At 40.5% G+C, this 22,554-nt stretch overlaps 1 protein-coding gene across 2 annotated transcripts in view; it reads left to right on the plus strand.

Annotated features, from left to right (window-relative positions):
* The window catches only part of asic1c (acid-sensing (proton-gated) ion channel 1c), a 67,302-nt gene that overhangs the window by 24,921 nt on the left and 19,827 nt on the right, over positions 1-22,554 (plus strand). The gene's annotated exons all lie outside the window — the stretch shown is intronic.

A 22,554-nucleotide genomic window follows, 5' to 3' on the forward strand; every position in this document is an offset into this window, starting at 1 on the left:
CGGGGGTGCTGGAGCCTATCCCAGCTGTCTTTGGGCAAGAGGCGGGGTACACCCTGGACTGGTCGCCAGCCAATAATAGGGCACATATAGACAAACAACCATTCACACTCACATTCATACCTATGGACAATTTGGAGTCACCAATTAATCTAGCATGTTTTTGGAATCCACGCATGCACATTGTGAACATGCAAACTCCACACAGAGATGGCCCAGGGTGGATTGAACTCGGGTCTCCTTGCTGTGTGGCCTGCGCGCCAACCACTCGTCCGCCGTGCAGCCATCTTTGAACATACTTTGGAAAAATGAAAGTGAATTTTTCAGCAGCTTTACCTACCTGTGCATGTGCTTTTAAAATGTTGGTTACTCCACTTAGCTGTTGGTGTGACTCACATGCGTGCTGGTTCATGCTGGTTCTGCTGTGATTGGCTGGTGATCAGTTCAGGGTGGAACCTGCCTCTTATTGACCAGTGTAGAATACTGCATATCCGTCACATCGTCTTTCATTTCATCTTCTGAATGCCTTTGTATTTAATTTCATTTAGCAGTAGTATTTAGCATCATTTTTAGGCGTGTCAGTGTTTAATTTAGACGAAAATATGCCTCAATATGCATATATGTTGGACTAATATTTGGCTGTATTCAACCCCGAAACACAATAATTTATTAATTTACATGTTTTTAAAAAACTGTGATAGAGTGAAGCCGCCAAATTTAAACCGTGAAGTGGCGAGGTACGACTTTCGCATGGACTCTGAATCCTTCAGGCAGGCATTATGATGGTACACACAGAATTGAATAATGATTGAATGAATTATGGCCTCTAAGCCCCTCCTAACCCCTCCATTTAGACTGATAGCTGCCAAATTTTATACATATCATTCCACTGAAGCTGTTTACCAGAATATGCTACTTTAAATATTGTTTTGCAGAGCAATAATGTGTCCAACATGTTTTCCACATCGAGAAACATTTTTAGATATGCTATTCTAACCAATCTTGTGAAGCAATCACAATGTGGGCATGTGTTCGATTGAATGAGCGGTTAGCCTCTGGCCACTTGATCGTATTGTTTGCTCTTTACTATTGATTTTTCGGGGTGGGTGATAAAAGGAATAGAATGAGTGGTGGACAAGTCATTCTGGAAAAAATACAGTAAGAGTCATAAGGAAATTGTAAAGGCAGCACCATACAATGGGGGGAGTAATAGAGTAAATAAACACAAGCACACATAATGATCAAGCCAAAATCTGCAAAATTTGTGTAACTGGTGGGTAATGCAGTGGAAATGCAATGCAAGTGAGTTATAAACATTTTAACCTTGTGGGCATAGCTTAGTGTTGTTTGTAGTGTATAGTGTATCATTGTACACTACATAGAGACTGGCAATGAGACCCCAGCATGATACTCCATGCCCACACACATTGCAGTATGTGTGGGAGGAGGATTTGACAACAAGTCCACAATATATGAGGTTTCACTCATTTTATCTTACTGAATTTTACTTTGTGTAATTCATTTTTACCGTTTTTATGATATAACATATATATAAAAAAAAAATCAAGAGCTCCTGGAAAGCACCAAATGAATGAAGATGCTCTTCCCCATTGCTGCATCCTTGTGCTTCGCCACACAGCTACAAGCAGGAGCCTTCCCCAGCTAATGATCCCTTGCAAATTAAAATGCTGCAGCCCTGAGGCTAAAGTCATCCCCCTCATCAATCAGAACGTGCACGTCATTGGACCAGCTCATATTGAAATAGACCTAACACTGTGTTTCTCACATCCTGAGGACACACCGTTGCATAATAAGTGTGTGAGTATTAAGAGATTTAACGACTAATTGATTTAAGAAATGAGCACCGGTTCAATATGTTCTGACACATTGAACATCTGGTTTGAGTCAGGTTTGATTTCCTCATCAAGTCATTTTTTTGCTCTTTGTATGATTCCCGCATTAGATAAAATAAAGTTTCTAAATGATGGATTTAATTTAAGAGCGTGAGGCAGGACACGGCCAGCCCTGAGAGCATTTATCACGCTATGCAGACTTGTCCATGGCCCTGTATGCTATCAGTCATGGAGGATTGAGGATGGAGAGTTAAGAGGTGGAAAAGCCAAGTCCTCCTGAACTGCACGCTCTTTCTATCATCTCTCACATGGGTGAATTTAAATTAACTTTAAATTCATGTGTCAGAAATGTTTGAGCGGCCATCTGCAACCACCACCAGGCCGGTGACTTCAAGACACTTATTGGCAGTAGTAGCTCACTTTAGGACTTTGCTGGGGGGACCAGAACATGGCAGCTTCTTGACCCGCTAGGGCAACAAAGAAAATGTAATTCCACTGTAGTGATGCCCTGGAGCAAGGCACTGAATCCACAACTGTACAATACAGTACAATATTATTCAACCACTCCTCATATCAGTTATTTTATTATACCTACTTAATGAACAATACTAAAAAGCAAAGCTTAGATGTACTTATGAGTATTTTTGTTTAGCTTCTACAGCAGTATGGATTTAGTGGTCACACCCTGTTTGTGTGCCTTCATGACCCCTTAGTTCCTGTTCCTGTTTCCATGTCCATATTCTGTACTTCTTCCTTTGTTGCCATGTTCACCTGCTTTACATTTCTTGTTTCATGCACCTGCTGCTAATTTTAGTTTTTCTTATTGAGTTCGTTACTGCTCTTTGTTTGATCCTTCATGCTTCAAATGAATGGCAGCACTCATGCAGCCCCCGACCATGACACTACCACCAACAATGCTTGACTGTAGACAATAATCTTGCTAAGTAGACAAGTAGACAGACAATATTGGCTGTGTTGACTCATCCATTTTCATTGCATAGTAAATCTATAGTTCTATACAAGCTGTACACTGACTACTCAAGTATAGTGTCATTTCTATAGTATTGTCCATTGAGAAGATATACTGTGCTAAAAATACTTGCTGAAATGTAGGGGTATACAGCTGTTCCTCGACACTTCGTAGTTGGAATTTTGTGACTTCACTGTATCACGATTTCATGTATTCTTTGCCTAAATGAAGCATTTTCAAGCATAAAATGGCTAAATGCATGAATATACAAACGCAAGACAATCAGAGGATGTGACATAGTGTAATATGGGATTTGTTATGTGTGCTTTAGAGAGGCGGGACGTGTGTGGAGAGTGCAGTGACTGGCGTGAGTTGTGGCCGACAGCAGCTCCTGTGTGAATGTTGACTGCATATGTGTTTTCTTCTTGTTAATAAAGCGACCGAAGTGCATTGGCAACGTTACTAGGTGTCAGTAAACTAAGCCACCACAGGAAGTCAATGATAATGTGTGAGTCTATATTATGTCTATGTATTATCTATGTATAATGTATTATTTTATATTAATATATCCGTATATCTATAGATTTATTATGGGTAATTCAAGTGTAAAAGTGATTTCTGGGGTCTTATTTCATGTTTACAGGGCTGTAATAAAGATGAAAACAGTATTTAGAAGGCTCTTATATGCCTTATCTATGAAAATATTCAATTTCTACAGAAAGAATCCTACCTCAAAATTCACTTATCAGGGTCGGAGCTGGAACAAATGAACCACACTAGACAAACACTAAAAACAGATATCAGTTCTGGTGCTTTTTTCAACGGTTGTTGCCTTAACACCAAACCGACAGCCACCATTTACTGCTATCCTATCATATGAATGTGTTAGAGTGGAATTCTGAATTAGAGGATAGAGTCATAGAGTCAGAAGCGGGAGAATCTGATGGATGGATCAAGATGAAAAAAAAAGTTCAATCTCTGAGAACTATTCTGGGGCCCTGCTGCTGCAGCTGACAGGGGCAGATCTGGATAGGGATAGATAATAAATAGCTTGTTTGTCTGTGCTAACACAATGATTTGTGGCTTGGTAGTTGCTCTTTGATGGCTCGGGCACATATTGTTTTCAGGGTTTAACAGCACCATATTCATCATGCCTTCAGTTGCTTGTTTTCATTAGGAATCGGGCACATATACAGTTTGTGATATAGCTACATCATGTCTGTACATGAATTGACTCTCATCTACAAAATAATGTATCGCCTATAAATGGCTAAATAAACAATGCCACCTGCTGCCAGCTGGTGGCATTTCACATGGGCTTTCTAACCAAATAGAGATCTTGACAGTCTATCACTGATTACCAGGAGCACAAATACATTTAATGCATAAGCATTTAGTATCCTAGCCCAAGGGTCTATCTCGTATACATACTCAAGTGAGCAGCTCTCTGTTGGAGAATTAGGCATGCAGTGTAGGAGACTGTCGCGCCTGGAGGGGAGAGACAGTTTGTGGTTACTGTGTTGGTAGCTGGCACTGTGGAGATGTGGAGCAGATAGCTGTAAGGCACACAGGAGAGCTTGTTAAGGAAGCCAGACGGAAAAAAGATGATAATGGAAGATTCTCATATCACACACACACACACACACATATTCTCCTACAAAACAATGAGGCTTGGACACAGAGTCCATATCTGTGTGTTACAGTGTAGATGGGAAAATGATTTTATTCTTAGGTTGAGATCAACATGTTTGTGCTTCATAGACAGCCCTCCAGAGCAGGAATAGTGAACCATACTGCATGCACCTATAGACGGGTCAAGAAATACTACTTTTAATCGCCTTTGTGGCATTTTGATAATATAATATGAAATATTACCAACAATATGTATTGTCTCGGTGGTCTCTTACCAGACTGTGTTTATAGTTGCAACCCTAAATAAATAAAGCGAGTGAGGCTAAGCAGTGTGTTCTTGCAGATGGATAGCACAGATTGTTGCTGCAGGAATGATTGCTTGTCCGCTTTAATTAAATCTGTCCTGTTTATACGTAGCTATTACACCCTGAAAGACAGCCTGATGAGTAACTTGGGACTTTGAGTGCTTGTGAAGTCACCTTGGTAACTGTGTTGTTGTAATTATATTGCTATACAGTGAAGAGAGTCATTTTTCCTCCATAGAAAGTAATGACAATGTAATGAATCTGTTCCACGGTCATGCCTTTTTTTCACCTTTATGAGACCTTAATTCACTGAACAAGCGATATTTCAGTATTATTTTGTTAACCTACTTAATTTTGGGAAAACGTGAGTGACAAATGAGCGAACACTGGGGGTATTAAGGTATGGGAGGCAAGTCACTTCACATCTTTCATTGTAGTTGTCAACTTATCTGTATTGCATTGAGCAAAAGAAAATAGACACGTATCCCGCTTTCCTACTTTGCTGCAACATTAAAGGAAAACATTTTTTGGAATTTTGACTGGAGACAAGAACTTATGTCTTTCTCTTTTCTGTGCGTTCAAAATATATAAAAACAGCTTAAAGAAGATGCAGCTCAAAGTGCATGTAATGGGAATCACCTATTCCACCTATAAAGCGTTCTGAAATAAACCGCCAACAACACATCATTTACATATAATGTAACATGCATACAGTATTAACCAAGTTACAGTGATGTTATTTTTATTAATATTATTATTATTAACATTGTTACGCGATTAAATTCACTGCAAAACACGCTAACTGGTGTGTATGCTAACCGAGGTTCTACTGTATTAAATAGTCAAAGCACAATATACTCAATATTATTGTTACTTTTCAAGTTTAATGGTTTTCATCATTTTTTCTTACTGAATGGATGTCTTATGACATGCTTATGACAGTTTTGTACAACCTTAGAGCAATATCTTTATATATTTTTCCAATTTGAAGTCATATTGCTTGAATTCCAAATATTTTGATATCCGCCTCATCTACCAATTAGAAGAAAACTCCCATACTGTACGCAGTAATAGACATTTAGTCATATTTGATATTTTGATGGATGGAAAGTAGCAAAAAAAGTAATGTGTTCCCCCTGCAAAAAGAGCAAACCAAACAGTAGCACTGTATTAGAGGTTAGAGTGACTGGCTACCTCCAAGCCCATCCAGCCCAGGTGTCACACATCTCTTCATACATCAGTCTCTCCTGCCATGGACCCCTCGGAAGGGAGCAGGCAGCCGCAGGCAACATCACTTGGCTGTCACCAGCATTCATTCCTCTCGTCTTCACTTGCTATAGACATGGTTCCAACAGCTATCCAAACAGTCAAACTCCATTCATAGAAATTGTTTAGAGCCAAAATACAGACGGCACAATCAGTGGCAAAATAATATTGCATAATTGACTTTACTCAAATGCAGCCCATCAATACATTACACTCACAGACAGTAATGGTGAGTCTGGTGTGAAGTTACAAATGTATGGCTGTCGAAAATTGCTTTAATATTTGACAGCAGTCTTACTGTAACCCTAAAAGTGCATTAAATTGCACCAGGAACAGTAACCTTGAGACCTGTATTCGTGTACTGATGGAGCCAGTACCTCAGCCTAGTCTATTCACTGGTACTGAACTTAACCGTTTTGAATCTTTTGAGCGACACTGGATTGATTTTAGGGGGTTAACTACACCATAAAGGTGACGATGATAATAACAGTACCTTTCTAAACATATTCCTAATTTATAATGCAGGGAAGATTTCCAGTCGACAAGATTTATAAGGTAATAAAGTTAAATCTGTGCTCTGTGTTGTTTATGTTGGAACAGAGGGGCTGTAAACTGTTTGTGACCCAGAGTTTACATGTGCTCTGACCTTGGATAATAACATCCACAAGACGAGAGACAAGGTTGTCATAAGTTTAAGAGGCTCGATGTCAGGGGTCGGGAACCTTGTTGGCTAAGGTTAATGTCCGAGACCACGTCTCCCCTTGTTCCCTCCCCTTGCCCTAACTGTAAGTCATCTGAACATGAACACTGTTCACTCATTGAAAATTGCAATATTGCTAAAGCAGCTGTAAAGTCAGTTTTAAGTAGCCTGACAGCCAATCAGTAGCAGGAAAACCTTGTTGTCCCGCCTCCAGCCAGAGTGAAGGTCTATGAAAACAGACAAAACAAAGAAATAAACGTAACACAATTGGTTCTGTTTAAATATTAACATTTTTAAAACAAACTAATTAAAACTCATCTCCCTGCAGGGATACATGCAATACATTTTTATAATAGGAATATTGTATCTAAATGTCACTGTTAAACACCGTCACCACCCTGTTAATTTCCATCTTCATGGACAGAAATTGATTTTTGAAGGGTCCTTTTAACAATGCATACCCCCATTAAGCTTTCCTGTCATTTTCCGCCCAACCTGATTTACTTTGACAGCTGTGTAGCAGCTGTAATTCCTCCGATAGTGCCTGATGAATAGCCGTCATCACGGAATTAGCTGTTAAATCCAACATGGGAGGGATTATGTGGCGACGATGAAGTAGAAAGCCTTCCAGGTACAGTCCTAATAGTCCATTACTCTGTTCATTTTCAGCTTTGCTTATTGATATTCACAATAGAAAAATATATAATTAAGTTGATTAATGTTATTTTACGTGCTGCTGGTTCTATGTAGCATTTTAGTTTTTTGGCTTTTATTTCTCAAATTTATTCTGAATAGGTATGACATCATGTCGCCTCTGAGAGAAAAAAACATTTACTTCAAACAAACGCAGTATTATATCTCACTGATTGATTAATTATGAATAGCCAAAGCATTTAAACATGGTGTGAAAAATGCAAACTTGTTTGTGAGTCCAAACTACATCTTTCCTTCTGCCCTTTCATTGAGTCTTTGTCAGTAGCTCTGTCAGCATCATTCTCGATATGGAGGCTGCTTGCAACGTACTGAAACCATCTTTAAATGAATTCTTGCTCTTTTTTTCCCCCCCTCCCTACATTTTAATGAATTCATTTGCATACATATTCATCATTATCTTTTTGAGGCTTACTGATGTACAATGTGTCCTTACATCAACACTTTAGGATCAGCACTTTTACAGGCTTGGCTGCTTCACTGTGTTTTTCATTTTGGGTAATATACGAGAGTAGTGATGTGCGGGGAGAGTCATGGCTGGTGAGGCACTGACTCCTGAGTTGAAAAAAAATGTCTGTTCTTTGAGAGGATATGAAAAGAGAATAATTCACTTTTGTTAAATATTTTTGTCGTCCCTCACCATATCGCAGTTGCTATTTCATTCTATCATTGTTTTTCAAACTTGTATTGATGACTGAATGATGCTTTTTCGTTGGTGAAAGCAGGGTTTTGTGCTTCTGGCGGTATGGGCAGGGATCAGGTCCTACTGGAAGATGAAATTTGTATCTTGATACAGATCCTCAGCAGAAGGAATCATGAATCATGAAACTTCATCATCTAAATCATTCTGGTAGACTGTTGCAGTGACCTTGGATTTAAGGAAGCAAAGTTTACCAGCATATATAGCGGATATTGGTCAGTGATCCAAGGCGCTCTTATCACATGAAAGCAAAGTGTGCCTATCATAGTCCAAGAGAAGAAGACAGGTGAGGAACAGAACCCAAGCTACCTGAGGTCTATTGTGACAGTCATGATTTGGTGTGACATTGTGCACGGTCCCGCCCCTTTACGATGTACTGTGAGTACTGCAGTGCTTCAGCTTATGACATTTTTCTGTATTTTCTGTCTGAATAAGAATAATGATGTCACACTTAAATTAAAGCAGAGCTTCTATTCAGGGTAGCGTGAGAGAATTTCATTTCAATGCAGACCTACCAACATGTACACATTTATAGTACTCAACATGCAATTTGACTCTTGAATACAAGTATGAGTATACTCTCCATTTCACATCCATTTGTATCGGTGAGCTTGTGTTTTGCATGCACACTCTATAATGCTACAGAGACAACTGCTTCCTTATAAAATAAACACAGTTAAGACACTTATAAATTGTTACTTACAGCTTGCGGTTCGCACTCTTCAACATGGCCGAGTAGGAAAGGCATTGGGCTTCAGCAACAATTTGGCAGTGCTACTCACAAAACAGTCAAATATTTTTCTTTTTCTGGTCAAGAATCAGCAACTCCAACCACTTCTGCCTAATGTTTGTCTCTTTAGGCATGTTAGCCTTCCTCAATCCTGAACAAATATGTCCTGGAAGCCATTGCTCCATGCTAACACGGTGTAATCTTCGACAAACAGCAGAGCAGGGGGAGGGCAAGCCTGCAGCTTATATCTGGGCATGCCCAAAAAGGAAGTCCGGCCCACTGCGATGTCACACTGAGGTGGTGTGAGAAAAACCGAGCATTCAGAGCCATCCTAAACTTCTTTCAGGGCAAAAAATACATACATTTCATGCATTCATTGACTGTGTAACACATTTTAAAGGACAAATATGGATATTTATTTTATGTTATCATTATTTGCTCTGCCTCACCGGCCACTTCTGACCACTCGTGTCACTGTATGGGAGTGAAAGGACGGGGGAGCAGTCATCCAAACTGTAACATGATTTGACCTCAGACCTTTTTATCTCCAAGCTGGTAAATATTGAAGATCACTACAACCTTCTTGCAAATACAAGTATATAACACCCCTCCGCTTGTTGAGATGCACTTAGCAGGTAATTACAATCTGAGGATTAGGGGAGCGACTGAAACCTTTCAACGTTCGTTCTTGAGATGACCTTTCATCAGAGTGAATATGACATTCTTCACTACATGTCTACCGTCCAACTCCCACATACGAAGTCGGCATACAAAGCAGCACATGAGAAAAAGCACCTCTGCCTCACTGTGGTCTCTAAAGAGATCAGTAATTTTGACACGTGTGAACTCCTCCATTGCTTCACTAGAGGAAATAAATGCTTAATATTATAGAAAAAATTGGCCTTCAAACCTGGGATAGGAAAACTTTTTGACTTGTGGTCCACATTGGATTCAAAAATGGTTATACATACAGTATAGATTCCCAGTTGATGGGAATTTGATTATTTGACTATAATGCAGTACTGTAAATTCAACCACAGGTTTTTTTTTTTTTTTATAGTGCAGGCCTGACCTTCCAACTACAGTACTTCAGGACCTCTCTGTAGCTAGGTTTATAATAATAACACTGATAGAAAAGGATGTAAAAATTGTTGTTATAGTGCCAGTCAATTTAATATATACATGCAGCAGATTGTGTGACACTTTTACAGCTAAAATATGTACATGGTTGTATAGTATACATACATAGTTGAAGGATGTGGGATTTACAATATGAACAGTGAATATAAACATTGAATATCAAGAATATGTCAATGTCCCTCCTTGTTTACTTCCCAGAGGACCTCTTCGTCATGTTTTGCAATTGATGATGAAACACGAAAACAAAACTAGTCACAACATCACTTTTCAGTAGAACTGTCCCATAGAAAGCTTGCTTCCCTGCCCTGTGAACAGACCCCGCCCACTCTGCATTGTATGAAGGCCTTGTGTTTACCGGCATGACCAGTATCCATCCATACATTTTCTGTACTGCTTATCCTCACAAGGGTCGCAGGCGAGAAGCAGGGTACACCCTGGACTGGTCGCCAGCCAATCACAGGGCACATATAGACAAACAACCATTCACACTCACATTCATACCTATGGAGTCACCAATTAACCTAGCATGCATGAGGAGAAAACTCACACACGCACGGGGAGAACATGCTAACGCCACACAGAGATGCCAGAGCTGGGAATCGAACCCTGGTCTCCCTGCTGTGTGGCCACTCGGTCACCGTGCATCCATAATGACCAGTATATCAGTGGAAAGCACAGAGTCTTGATCTTAAGAATAACAATTAAATATTAATCATAAACAATAAACAATTACGTCTTTCCATTTTGTTGGATCGTCATAATAACTGGTATAAAAAGTCAGCAACTTAGATGAGCTTTGCAGTTCATATATGTACGATATAATGGAGAGCAGCAAAGATGGCACCTGAGGGACATCACGTTTGAATGAACTCACTCGCACTCGAATAAAGTCAGCTCACCTTTGCAGACTGCCGTAAAAGAAAGGACATTTTCAAGCTGCAATTTCTTTTTAAAGTTGCTCCCTCTCATTTATGTCTCAGCGTTTTTCTTCTACTACTTTTCTGTCAGCCAGCTGATATATTGTACATTCACTTGCCAATTGATTAGGGCACACCTAAAAGCAATGGAATTACTAGTTTTAAACCATTCATTTACTGTAATTCTTTTAGTATTTTTCGCACTTCTGGTTCAGTGCTTTAGTCTGGACAAAAAAGTGTGTGTGTGTAAAGTAAGGACTTGAGGTCTGGGCAGTTTTATTGACGAGGTAACTCAAATATTACAAGCCAAAATGTTGTTTGCTGGATTGAACACACGTTATTTTTATATCCTGTTATGTTCACCAGCTTTTTCCACGAAAAGCTTTTATAGTACACTTTTAAATAGTGCTGATGTCACACAAACGCAGGATGAGAGCAGAGCAGAGACAGCACATGTCATGCATTTTTTTTTTATAGATTTATCATTTCGGACATTTAAGTATGACCCAGTTCAAAACAAACCCTCTGATCCCATACCTTTTCTATTTTTGCAATTACAATGATGTGATTAATTGTATCCAAAGCTTTTGTGGAATCAATAAATACTGCAACTGCACACTTTCCGCGGTCTATAGAGCCATAGAGCAAACTAAACATGTAACCGAAGACAACATGACAAGTGTGCTGTTGGTGTTATGCAGTGTTTGCGTAAATCCAATCCATCTCTACTTGGATGATCAAATTTTACCATCACAAGACAGCTCTCGGAAATGATAATCAATAAAACACTTATTTAATTTACTTAACATATGTGCAGTTGTAATGGGAACACCAGAGCCTTTGGGCAGGCCAGGCTCGTACAGTAACTGCAGGAGGCAATTAAGACATATTGGACATTGCTGTAACAGACAAGACGGAAGAGGACTGGTTAACCAGATTAACCTTTAAACAATCATAGCAGGTCATTTAAGTCTTTATGTCCAAGGGGTTTGCTGCTATACTATCAGTTATCATAGTAACCTAATGCCAAACAAATGCGGCGCTGAGACAAGCTTGTTTTAGTGGAGACAGATTGAGATACTTACTGCAAATATCTACTAGTCTTTGAGGTGGAGTCCATGCAGTAGGACGCATTAATAATTCATGCAGTTGCAATACATACGTACGTACTGAACAGGGAGAGCGCAGCAAAAAGCAAGTTGAAATGTTGTAGTCTATATAGTGTCTAAGTGGATTTCTAACTATGTATTTATTGGCTGGTTGATAGCCAAAACATATCAGCTTTGACTGATTAAATGGTGGCAGTCTACTCCTATTGTCAAACTTCCAGTTTCCCAGGAGCCAATTATTGCTTTACAATAACTGGTAATTTAATGTGAACAGTGCTGTGTTTATCACATTATTGTGTCTCCCTGGGCGAAATTATGTTTTTTTTTGTCCAAAAATGTAATAACCTGGCATTCTTTTGATTCACTAAGTAATTTAAAGGTGTCCTTCTCTTTGCTCTTCTCACTGCATGACAACCTACAGAAGGATCAGCATTTTGCCTCCCAAGTGAAACACTATCTATTACATCCAAAGCACCTTCTCAAAATCTCTGTATGGATTGGCTAATCAAACAGTCCCATTGCTGCTTCCGCAGTCCAGATATCCAACCCCATCCTCTCCTCTGGGTGTGAAGGGGAAACTAGAGCCTATCCCGCACAGCCTCCCTTGTACATTCACTTCGGGTGCACGCCCTGCTGCTAGTATCTAGCAGGTCACCATTGCCAAAAGACCCAGTAGACACTGTATAAAATGGGAGTACCGGGGGAAGAAGCATCGCGTCCGGCATCAGATATCACGGTCTTCGGAGCCAACTGTACCCTCCACGGTTTAAGTCACATCTTCCTACCTGGTGGAGTGACTCTCCGGCGGCTGCTATGGGCTGCCGCCTTCAGCTCCTCCTTGTCCATCTTCCTCTATCAAGTGGCCGACCGTGTGATTGAATACTACCGATACCCGCACGTCACCATACTTGACGAGATGGACAGTCCCGTCATGTATTTCCCCGCCATCACTATGTGCAACTACAACAGTTTTCGAAAGTCGCAGATCCGTAGGAACGATATCTTTTGGATGGCCGGGCTCTTGGGTGTGGAGCAAGGGGAGTTCGATGACTTCATGGCCGCCGTAGGGCAGCCCACAGACAACAGCAAGTTTTTCCCCAGCAAGACTTTTAATATGCTGGAGTTTGTGCAGAGAACCAGTCATAACATAGAGGAGATGCTGCTGGACTGCAAATATCGAGGCAAAGAGTGCGGTCCAGAGAACTTTACAACTGTAAGTAGGTCTTTTGTGTGTAAAAGCACCGTTCTATATGTCCCTATGAGTTACAAAGACCATCCATTTTCTACTGCTTATCTGGTTTAGGGTCACTGGAGCCTATCCCAACTGATTTTGGTGGGATGTGGTGTACACCCTGGACTGGTTTAGGTGATTATGTTGAAGCAAATAGCTGTATCTTGTATGGAATTGTACACAATCAATAGAGGAACTAGCTTGCAGAATTAATTGAGTGCAGTTTCATAACCATAAATGTTCTGAACTACAGTTTCTCTTCTGGGTGATGCGAACCCTATCCAATGGTATTTTCACATCATTAATAGTTGATAGAATATTTGTGGACAGCAACTCCTGGCACAGATGAGAGAGGTTAATCTATGAACTCAATTTGTTTTGATTTTTTTGTATAATAGCCCACCAAAAATGCATATGGTTTTGCGACATTTGGGGTGAAATGACTGATCTGTTTCACATTAAAAGATGCAAATTGTTTTGCTGCCATATGGTTCAGAAAATCTCTGCTGAGCTGACGTGTCACGTCATGCATTATGAAACAAACATATGCTTGTTGTCATGACCACCAGAGTTAATAATGCAGTGTTATTGTTGTCCTATGTAAATATCTCTGCAGAGTGATAACTGCCATTAGACCAGATGTTTTGACCGTCTAGTTCATGATATTTGAAGACACCCAAAGCAGTTGTCTAAGTTTAAAAGGTTGTTTTTCTTGCCTCCTCCTTCATATTCTGCTCTCAAGCACAGTGATAAAATCCTGTCAGCAGAATTTGAGTGGAACTTAATGGTCCTGCTGCAGAGACAAGAGACAGGTTGCATTTGGAGTGTTTCGATGAAATGGCTCATTGACTTGAATGATGAAAGCCAAGCACCAACTTCTGTGTGCAGTGGCTAGGAGGAACAAAGGATCCATTCTAATTAGCAGAATTAAAGCAACAAACAATGGCTGAAAAAATGACAGGTGCACAACAACATTGGAGTCCGTTTTGTCAAGTCTTCATCAAAAGATGCACCAAATTTCAGTTGGGAAAACTGAACATACGAGCTTAGGTTGGCAGATTTTTTAATTCTGCTGTCAGGTGACCTTGGCTTTTCCCATCCTCTAGCACAAAGGGCAAATTTCAGCTAAATGTCAGAAACTAGAGACGGGCCTAAGTATAGAGTGGGACTGATTAAAGATTCATAGAGCCGTCTGTATCGCCCCTCCTCGGCATGCTGATCTCGCTGTGGGAGGCTTCCTCTCACAGGAGGAACTGGTGTAAAGCGTCAACGTCAGCAACACCATTGTGAGGTGATCAACATCAGACAATTAGGAAACTCCGGTTTCCTCCACATTCCAAAAACATGCTAGGTTAATTGGCGGCTCCAAATTGTCCATAGGTATGAATGTGAGTGTGAATGGTTGTTTGTCTATGTGCCCTGTGATTGGCTGGCGACCAGTCCAGGGTGCCCGAAGACAGCTGGGATAGGCCCCAGTCCCCCCACGGCCCTTGTAAGGATAAGCGGTAGAAAATGAATGAATTATCTAATAAATACTAGTAATAATAAATATGACAATGTGGCTGATGGACATGTTCTCCCAATTTCTTTAAAATTAACTTATCATTTTTACATTCTTCATAACCACTCGAGGCTGTATTGCGGAACCACTTGAATGTCGGCTGATTTAATTTTGATTGTCATTATTAATCTCCTGCCTTCGTCTTTTTAAAAGCACTGACGTGATTCGCTATCGTGATTGATTGCCTCATTATAACTATAAGCATGAACGTGGCACAACACTGTTCAACTCTAACCGGGTGATTCAAACGTACGTACCAGATGCCCATTTTCAGTAGCTTCTCAACAACTGACTTGATTGTAATTCATTTGTTTGTGTACGTTTAATCACATTATTTCAGTAAACTCACTGATGACCGATTGCATTAATACGATTAAGCCAAAAGCAAAGACTGCAGAGAAGAAAGCAACAGAAGAAGAGGAGACTGAAAGTTGAATAGGAAGAAGAGCCGAGGGTGGGCATATATAGATTGAGCTGGGACTGGGACTCTCCTCAGGACTGACACCACATCATCATTGTGAGTCAGTTCGCTTTGGAACCCAGCCAGCATTGCGACACACAACTGGAAGCGAGTGATTAAGGCCAGAGGTGTGTGTGTGTGCAGGAGCACAAAATTATTATGCTGTACAGCGAGTGAAACGGAAGCGAAGGGGGGTGGTGGGAAGAAATACAGCACACCGCTGCAGTGCAGACACTAAATAAACACAGATGACGAGCATCAATGAGGTCCCATGTACAGTAGGAGCTTTCTGTAAGAGCGGCATCATCATCAAGGGGATCAATACAGCTGTAGAGCAGTAATTCGCAGTGGGGACTCGGTGCTGGGAGCATTTTTCGCTGACCGAGCAGGCAAGGCGGCCATTAATGGTACCAGTTGACAGAACCTCTTATGTTAATGAACTTGTAGAGGGGGAGCATGTCACACACAAACAAGGAAGTGTCCAAAACCAACAGAGCTAATAGTTCTCCTGCATGACCGTCTGGAACAGCCACGTTTTTCAAGATATGACTCACGCTTTCATATCTAATGTCCTATATACATCTCAAATTACTTTTTTTTGTTGTGGACTAATGGCTTGCGGGCTCTATTTCTTCCTCTCTTAAGTCAATAAAAGTCCAAGTATTAAATTGCTTTCTTTATTTCTGTAAAATGAGATTTCCCTTGGCATTGTGTGTCACCGCATGGAAGAGCCCAGGCATGATGCATCGTATGATTTAGGGGTTGTTATTTTGATATACACAGCATTTTGAATTTTTATCTTCATCTATCTATTATCTACTGAATATGTTGTTCAGGGTCAAGGGAAAACTGGAGATTATCCCAACATAATTTGTACAATAGGGAGGTTAGGTTTCACTATTTAAAAAAATACTATTAAAAAAATCTATTTTCTATGCTGCTTATCCTCACGAGGATATGCTGGAGCCTATCTCAGCTGTCTTCGGGCAACAGGCGGGGTACACCCTGAACTGGTCACCAGCCAATCACAGGGCACATATAGACAAACAACCATTCACACTCACATTCATACCTATGGACAATTTGGAGTCGCCAATTAACCTAGCATGTTTTTGGAATGTGGGAGGAAACCGGAGTACCCGGAGAAAACCCACGCATGCACGGGGAGAACATGCAAACTCCACACAGGGATGGCCAAGTGTAGAACCGAACAGAACCCAGGTCTTCCCGATCTTGACTGTGTGGCTTACATGCTAACCACTCGACCACCGTGCGGCACAGTTGCCCCTAAATGAAAAAAAAATAGGAGCAATGTGAACTTGCTTAAATAACCCAATTTTATTATTAAATTCAAATAACGTACACAGTAACGCACATGTGCACTCGTACATATAAATACAGTGCCATCATAAGGCCTACATCTCTGTGGGACTATCATACATAGCCTGGCATACTATATCCTGTACTAATCTACACATATAGTCACATGTGACTGACATCACATCATCACATACATTACTAATGGGCCGTACGGCTAGCAAGTGTCTTTCATGCATTTTGCTGTTTTGGGCCAAATGTCAATTTTTCCAGACTTCTCGTTACTTTGTGTTTTTTGTTTCATTTTTGGTCCACAAATGGCCCACGTGCCGGACTTTGGACTACACATATTTCACATAGATGGGGGAGTCCATGCTGTGCTCAAGCTTGTTGATGAGTAAAGAAACCTTGCTTTTCTTAATGCGCGCCACGCAGGAATTCGGAGCGGAGTTACGATGCAAACATTAATTCATTCATTTTCTACCGCTTATCCTCACGAGGGTGCTGGAGCCTATCCCAGCAGTCTTCGGTACACCCTGGACTGGTCGCCAGCCAATCACAGGGCAGATATAGACAAACAACCATTCACACTCACAAAACCCATGCATGCACGGGGAGAACATGCAAACTCCACACAGAGATGGCCGAGGGTGGAATTGAACCCTGGTCTCCTAGCGCCGTACAGCCGACGATGCAAACAAACAGGGAAAAAAGTACTTTAACGCACTTACGTCACAGAGAATAGTCATCTTCCCTGCAACGCTGCATTACTCAAACCCCAAACCTTTTTCATTAAGTCAGGCTGACGTGAACCATGTTTAAACACCAGGCTTAAATACTCCCTTATGCTCACTTTGCACAGTTTCAGGACAACCGGGCAAAATGATAAAGGATGCATCCTGCTGAGCAAGATGAAGCCTCCATTTAGTGACAATATGGAATGTATTGAAAAAATGTGAATATCCTTGCAAATGTAAGTGCCAAGGAGGAAGTTTTTGGGAGTGAGTTTATCAAAGTGTGACTGCAGGCTAGTCGACTGAAAGCTTGAGTGACAGCATGCTTCCTGTGGCGTTTGCCTGCAATGGAACAAGCGTAGTGTTGAGCAGGTATGTCTAGGAAGAACATCTGTTTTCTTATTGATGCTGACTTGGTTTCACCCTCTGACACAAGATGTGCTATGGCAGAGATGCTTGAAGTTATTGTGTCCAAATAGCCATTAAGGTCTTTATACTCTCTCTAATGCTGTTGGTTTAAGAGGGAAACAGGAGTGTACAGTGAATTTATTTAATGTAGTGTTGCAGTTTCTCTTTTAATCAATGAAGAGCTCAGAGCTACAAATCCACGCTTGCCTTCCTTGCAGTGATTGTGTAGCATATTAAGTAAGTCAGCGAATGTGGTGCTTTCCAGCCTATAGCAATGTTTTTTTAGAGGCACGCCACAAGATGTCTCCCTTTGCTTAAGAAGCTGCATGTTCACCAGTAAATGTTTGTTTCCTCCATGTCTCCATCTGCCTGTACACATTAGGTCAAAACAGGAATTCTCATCTCGTTCCTTTTGTAGGTTTAGATGTTTTAGCTTAATACACATCAGGAAATCACTGTTGTGTTCACTACAGTTCAAATGTAAACATTGCTAAACCCAACCATTGTCTTGGCGTGCTGCTGGAGCAGTGGTTCCCAAACTTCTCAGTCATTTGACCCGAAGCCATGTACCTCCTATTCCAGAACACTTCTAAAAACCTCTACATTAATTTGAAATATTGAACATGATTAATTGGTTCGTTTTGCATGGCCCCAAATTCCACATGAGTACTGATAAGTAATCATCAGTAATAAGTAATCATCCTCACAGCAGACCTCACAGCTAGGAGACCAGGGTTCAATTCCACCCTCGGCCATCTCTGTGTGGAGTTTGCATGTTCTCCCCGTGCATGCGTGCGTTTTCTCCGGGTACTCCGGTTTCCTCCCACATTCCAAAAACATGCTAGGTTAATTGGTGACTCCAAATTGTCCATAGGTATGAATGTGAGTGTGAATGGTTGTTTGTCTATATGTGCCCTGTGATTGGCTGGCGACCAGTCCAGGGTGTACCCCGCCTCTCGCCCGAAGACAGCTGGGATAGGCTCCAGCACCCCGCAACCCTTGTGAGGAAAAACTGGTAGAAAATGATTGAATGAATGAAGGTGTTAATTGTTTCTTGACATGCACGGTATGATCCCCACCTGGAATTAGAGAATATGGAGCAAATAGTGAGTATTTATCAGTTTGTGAGCCACAGTAAAATTAATATGTGTATTCAGCAGACAATCAGTGAAAGATGAATTATTCTTTTAGGGTGTCCTCACACTAAACCATCCGTCTCCCTCTCTCTGTCCTGTTAGGTTCGGTTAATTGGTGACTCCAAATTGTCCATAGGTATGATTGTGTACTCTCTGCCCTCCCAAGTAAAAAAGGCCCCCAATGTCGAAAGCTTTAAGTATCGTCTTAAAACCCACTTTTATTCTCTGGCTTTTAACTCAGAGTGAGTCGTATGGTCCTGTGTCCTTTAGTTCTTCGTTTTTATTGTAACTGGTTCTATTTTTTATACTTTTATTGCTTTGTTTCTTGTTTTTAATATTTTAATATATATTTTATTCTTTTATTTCTTAAATGCTCTTTCAGTTTTGGATTATTACTTTTTATTTTTACTAGTCTGTGCAGCACTTTGGAAACTCTGTTTATAAAATGTGCTATATAAATAAAGTGGATTGGATTGCATTGGATTGTGAGTGTGAATGGTTGTTTGTCTATATGTGCCCTGTGATTGGCTGGTGACCAGTCCAGGGTGTACCCCGCCACTCGCCCGCAATTCATTTTCTATCGATTATCTTCATGAGGGTCGCGGGCGTGCTGGAGTCTCTCCCAGCTGTCTTCGGGTGAGAGGCGGGCTACACCTTGGACTTACATTCAGGTCAATATTTGCTTTGCCACTAGGAAGACATTTTGGAAGTTTGATAAAGAAAAGAGTGAAAAATATCAACGTCGACTTTGGATTCCTTCACAATTTTTCTCCAACTTATTTCATAAGAATTGAGTCATAGCTCACGTTGTACGGCAGCGTCGATGACTTAACTGATGACTAATTGTCAGCTCTTTAATGTGCCAGCTTTGGCCTTTCATCTTTGGCCCTCTGTTTCTGATGTGCATTAATTGCTGCCACTATCTGGTGCTTTGGTGTTGAGCATTCTCACTGGGCCTTGAAGGACTTCTCCCATTTATTCCTTTAAAGCCCTGCTCCTCTTTTAATGAGACCTCTCGGGCTCAACTTGACTTTGACGGAAAACGGCGAGCCTGACAAGCTCACAGATCACTGAGCGTGTGTTGGAGCTTGGGCAACAAAAAAAAAAAAAAAGAAAAATCCTCAGTGAAGCTGCTCATTTAAGTTTGGTCATTTGGGTTAGTAACCTAGAAAAATGGCATACGAGTAATGCCTCGTTTATGGCGATTAATTGGTTTAGAGTTTTTCAGGGGATGTCGTCGATTGTTACCAGCTGGTAAAGCCCTTTGGGACTCTTTGTGTTGTTTAAGGGCTACTATATAAATAAACTTGACTTGTTTCTGTTCATAGCTTCTGGAAGGCCTCATTGGTGGCATCATACAGTATACATTAGAACTCCAATTCCGTCCTCTTTAGTTAATAAATAATCAAATAAAATTAGCTGGTAATGTTGCCAACTTCTGTAAATATAAATGTGAACACCTTGATAAACTTGGACTGTTTTGGGGCTTTTTTGTCTTTAATTGTGTTGAAACAAACAACAACATTTAATGTTGCTGTCTGTAAAGGAGTGTGGCCCTAGACAAAGAAACACATAGGCGTAAATCATGAGGATGCTTTTCATACAAAACAAATGAGAACAACCTGCAAGGCACCACTAGCATTCCTCCGGCTGCCCCATGAGGTTCTATGCTGCAATTTCTATGATGTAGTCAACCCTGTCCGTCTCACAGCAGAGACACTGGAAGAAATACATGAAGACTGTTCACACTAAATTTAGGAGAAGAAAAGATGACTAAAATATACATTTTGTTATCACAGAGGTGAGGCGGTTTGCATGAGCTGGTATCTCGGCCAGGTTTTGGGGAATGGGCTCCTGTAATAACACTTATTTTGGTAATATTCTTGCGATTGACCGGTAAAGTCCCAAAGCTCAACTAGTGGCTTGCGGTAGACAGGTTGGTGAGCTTAGACTGTGACTACACATTTTGCAGACTATTCTTCATTTTCATCATAATAATCACCATCTCAATACAGAACATGTACTTCTATCTGGCCGCACATGTAAAATGTCTCATATGCCAAATAATAGGCCATACCTAACTATGAGACAGTGATTGTTTATTCATATATATATATATATATATATATATATATATATATATATAAAACAGAGTCAAAGTGGATAAACGGATGGATGGATAGTTGGACAAATGATGATGGGTTTAATTGTATCTCAGTAGAAGATGCTTCTACTGTCCCAAAGTGGCAAAAAGAAAGACTTAACAAATGAGATTGAATTAGTCAAACAGCACCAAAAACCACGATGATCCATCGAAGCTTAAAAAAAGAATTGCAGTCCAACATAAAGAAATATGTGCAACGCCCCATAGGAATTACCGAGCTGCTGATGGATATAAAGCTGAAATTTATGATGATTACCATCGCTTTGCATTGCCCGGGTAACCTCTTATGCAAGCAATAACCACAATGGGTCAAACTGCTGACGAGGGACCATTTCTGAGACCAAGCGCCGTCTTCTCTGTTCTTGTATCACGCAATGGAGTGCCTCGTTGGGAGGGTGTGTCATTTCTCATTGACATTTTTCCACGAAGAAAGAGAGCGCAAAGGAAATCAATGCAGTGGGTCAGTAAGTAGAAAGAGTGGATACTGTGCTTTAAGTGTGATGGGAGTATTTTATTCACGTCTCTGGTCTTGGTTCTTGGAGAAACAATTACGCTTATCTCTCACCCAAATAAAGGGAACCCTCAGCATTTTTATATGTCTTTGCTTTGTTTCTTTGTGTCAGTGGCTTCTCCACAGACATGGAAAAAGGTGGAAAACTTTTACATGGATCACTTGTACACTGTTCATAATTCGTCTTCTCAGTACAATACTATACAAATAAAACTGGGATCTACATTAGAGTAGTCAGTGTACAGCAAGTTTAGCAATATAGATTTACTATCCACTGAAATTACTTAACACACATCCATTATTGTCTAAACATCTGGCAACACAAAAGGATATTTGTGTCTTCAAGCATGTTAGTGGTTTGGTGCAGCCGTCACTGGGACAGCTGCAGTTCATTGAGGGGTTGTACTGTGACATTGGGATGCAGAACATGATGCCCCCTCCCTCGGGAGACGAGGCTGCATGGCAGTTTTCCAACATGATAACAACCCCAAACACACCATAGTGGCTGTCAGTTCTAAAGCGCTAAAGCTACGCTGCTGTCCAAGCTGTACATTGACCTCTCTAAAGTGGTAGTACTGTACTCTACAGTACTCTAAAGTTGTACTGTCCTAATGGGAACACATTGTGGTTGGGTACAGGCAGGCATTGCAGGTTTTAAACGGTTTCAGGCTGTACAAACTCCCTGACGGACATAATTTGACAGTTTTTACTCATTAGGTGTGTCACCACAGTTTTCAATTTTGCTGCTTCACAGTTTTTCAAATATATAATAATAGAATAATTCAAATATATTCATTAATAATTGCTTATTTAAGCAAATTTTATAATATTTTTTTTTGCCCAAATGAAGCATTTTCAAGCAAAAAAGTCTAAATGTATGTAGTATTTATTCTACATTAGTCACTAGTCACTCGATGTCAGTAATTGTTTGGTGAGACGGGTTTAAATTAATCACAACAGGCACAATATAATAATATTAATAAATAAATAATAATCATAATC

This window comes from Doryrhamphus excisus, linkage group LG6 (genome assembly GCF_037039965.1).
Source record: "Doryrhamphus excisus strain RoL-2023G ecotype Guam linkage group LG6, RoL_Dexc_Guam_v1.1, whole genome shotgun sequence".
NCBI classification, from domain to species: domain Eukaryota; kingdom Metazoa; phylum Chordata; class Actinopteri; order Syngnathiformes; family Syngnathidae; genus Doryrhamphus; species Doryrhamphus excisus.